Source organism: Passer montanus, unplaced genomic scaffold (assembly GCF_014805655.1).
Source record: "Passer montanus isolate IOZ18808 unplaced genomic scaffold, ASM1480565v1 scaffold45, whole genome shotgun sequence".
NCBI lineage: Eukaryota > Metazoa > Chordata > Aves > Passeriformes > Passeridae > Passer > Passer montanus.
In genome coordinates, this window is record NW_024369373.1 from 3,984,765 (window position 1) to 3,988,208 (window position 3,444).

Genomic DNA, 3,444 nt, shown 5'->3' on the forward strand with positions numbered 1-3,444 from the left:
GTGGGTGTTTCTCTGTCCGTGACACTTCAATCTTCCTCACAGACTCTGCTTTGTCACAATCTGGTTGTAAAACTGGGGGAGCGGTAGCAAGTCCTGAAGGCAGCTGTCCCTACAGGCATGCCTAATTTTAGGAGCTTTGTGAGGGTGTGGAGAAGCATTTTTAAGTATCCCTGTTGCTGGATCCAGACCACAGAACAGCAGTGTGCTTTGCTTCTCCATGCTGGATGCTCAGGGCCAATGGCAGTGGGTGGCAGGTCTGTTCAAATGTGTGTGTCTCCCCCAAAAGCTGACGATGTGGCCAGTGATGCTTCGCCACAGCTTTTTTTGGGATGAGGGATGCAAGTCAATCTAATCATATGTACATGAGAAAAATCAATGCCCTGGCAAAGCCAGTCCCATCTCTGGCTAGAACATGTCAAAACTCATCTTCAAAATGCATCTTGAGTCATAACCACATGCAGTTCATGGGAGGAACCTCGCTTCCTGGCCTTGTTGGGTGCAGGGATGAACGTCCTTCATTGAAGGCCCTTCACCACATACAGAGCTCAATACCAGAAATTGACTATTTCGGGATGAAGAGGAGGGAACAGCATGCATGGGGCATAGCCTGGAGCTCCTCTTTGCACGCAAGGTGGGATGGGGATCCCATGAAAAGCTGAACATGGGGACATGAATTAAAAGCTGTCTTCAAAGCAATGCTTGTGTGTGTTGGCTGATTAAGACTGCAAAGATAACTCTAACAGCAGGTCTCCACACCAGCCCAAAGCTGTGATGCCTCAACCTGAGACAGGCTGTGTTTCAGTGGGTTGGGGAGAGGCAGCTGAGTGACCCAGCAGAACCATGATGGGATGGTGAGCAAGGATGTCATCACTGGACAGCCAAGAGGTTTTGCAGATGCAGAAATGTGGGGTTCAGGTTTTTAAGGTGTTTATAGCTCTGTCCAGCCACACAAAGCTTTTCAAAGGTCAGCAGGAGACCCAGCACTTTTCTGCCCGATTTGTCCCTTGCTAAACACCAGAGTCCAGAGATCTTCTCTTCAGACAAGGGGGTGTTTTAATGGCTGAACAAATATTTTCTTTGACTTTGCTCTGGGAAATAGCTGAGCTTTTATGGCCAGATTTGAAAATAATAATAATAATAATAATAATAAAAACAGCTCTCTAGCATTTCAGTGAAAGTAGGTAAAGTTTGGCAAACCTCCCATAACTGCAAACAAGGCTTTTTGCTGTGGGCAGCATTAGAAGGCAGCAGGCAGCCGTGGTGCCCAGAGCTGGGCAGCCCAGGCGCCAGCTGGAGGAGCTGGCAGCACACCGGCCAGCTGTCCTGCCAGGAATCAGCCTGGCAAGCCAGTTCAATAGCCTGCCTGTGTCCCACTGGAAAGCATCAAGGAAGATGTCACCAGTGATGAAATTGCTGATAATCCAATGTACTCTACCAGGAAAATTATTCATCAGAAAAAAAAATAAAAATTGCCAACTCTATGCTTGAGCATCTCTGCCCAAATAGTAGCACCCTGTGGAAGTCAAGTTCCTTTCAACACAGGATTTTTCCATGGCCACATGCAGAATTTGCCATGAGAGAAGAACATCTCAGCTGCACAGCAGGGCAGCTCCAGCCTCCTCACTCTGCAAAACAGCCACCTGCACATCCCAGCGTCACGGCACTGCTTCAGCCGGTGACTCAGGCGCTGGCCTTTGCATATCTGCCATGAACTCCACTTTATGCAGGGCCTGACTGCTTTGCTTATGCATTTCTACATCTCCAGATCCTAGGAGATGATGTTTCATCACTCTGGTGAAGACAAAGGGTGGTAGGAAGGGCCAGTAAGCTGGGCTCAGGATGGGGCAGCCTTCCTGAAGGACAGCTGATCTTCCTCTTGCTTTATTAAGACAGGTTTAGCAGGAGTGGGTGTCAAGCCTGCCTTTTCTCTCCAGGGCTGAGTGCCCTGGAAGAGCAAGCATCATGAACACATCCTCCTTGTTTTCCAAAGATCCTGCAAAGTCTTGCCTGGACTACAAGTGTCAGGACTCAAAGTATGAAATGATAGAATCCTCTTTGGTTTTTTCATCACGGAAAGCTCATTGGGTTTTGCAGTGTCTGGTTGAATCCACATGCTTATCTTTCCAGGGACACTTTGGAGTTAAGGCTGATTTCCACCAGAGCCTAAGCTGATGTTTTGGGGCCAGCCATAAGCAGCCCCATGTCCCAAGTCCTGCTCTGTCACTTCAGACTGGTGGCTGGTGCTGAGACCTGGCTGCACCCAGCCCACAGCAGCTTGAGGAGAGCTGGGGTTGGCATCTCCCCTGGGACTTGGGGAGGTGAGGTGGATTGAAAACTGGCCCACTGTGAGGTGGATTGAAAACTGTGGTGATTAGCAGCACAAACTCTGGCTGGAGGCCAGTCACTTGCACAGTATCTAGGGGTCAAGACCACATCCAGTTCTGCTGGGAAGTAGATTTTGTGAAAAGGATCTGGGGATCTTAGAGGGCACCACACCGAACACAAGCCACAGAGAAGACTAAAGGTGTTCTGGGTTGCTTTAGTCAAATCATTGCCAGGAGGTGAAGAGAGGAGATGTTTCCCCTGTGCTCAGCCATGGTGGGTCATCCCTAGAGCCTTGTGTCCAGTGCTGGGCTTCTCAGTGCCAGGAGATAGGGACACAGTGGGGAGAGGCCAGTGAAGGGACACAAAGATGAACAAAGGAGGGACTGGAGAGAGGGTGCAAAGCAGAGGGAGCCAGGCTTGTCCCAATGGTGCCCAGTGCCAGGACCAGGGGCCATGGACACACGCTGGAACACAGGAGGGTCCCTCTGAACTTCGGGAAACACTTTTTCATTGTGAGTAGGACCCAGCACTGGCACAGCTGGCTGGGGAGGTTGTGGAGGTTCCATCCTTAGAGGTTTCCAGCAGCTGTCTGGAGCCCAGACAATCAGCCCTGGGTGACCCTGCTGGAGCAGGGCTTGGACCAGGCGACCTCCGGAGGTGCCTCCCTCAGCCAGCCATGGCTCTGTGAGCTCCTCCAGAGGAACATGGAGCCTTTTGGTCTCACCTTGGGGCTGGCAAGACTTGATGGGGTGACAGTAATAATGAGGGAGTGTGACTGGAGGTGGCGGTGGGGTGACAGTGTAACAGGGCTGTGACCAGGCTGAGGCGTGGTGTGAGGGCGGCAGAGGTGACAGCGTCTGCAGCGCTGTGAGGGTGTGGAGGGCGTGCGATGGTGCAGGCAGGAGGAGGCCGGGCGGGTGGCACGGCTGCAGAGGGGTGTCAGGGTGTGGCGGGGCGGTGACACGGGACAGGCGACAGACCACGGGGAGCTCCGCGTGGCGCGACCCGGCGCCTGAGGGGCGGGAGCAGCCATGCGGCCGGACCTCCACGCCGCCGGGGGGCGCCGCGCGGCGCTGGGCGGGTGCGGCGGCGGCGGCGCCGTTTCCGGGTTGGCTGCGC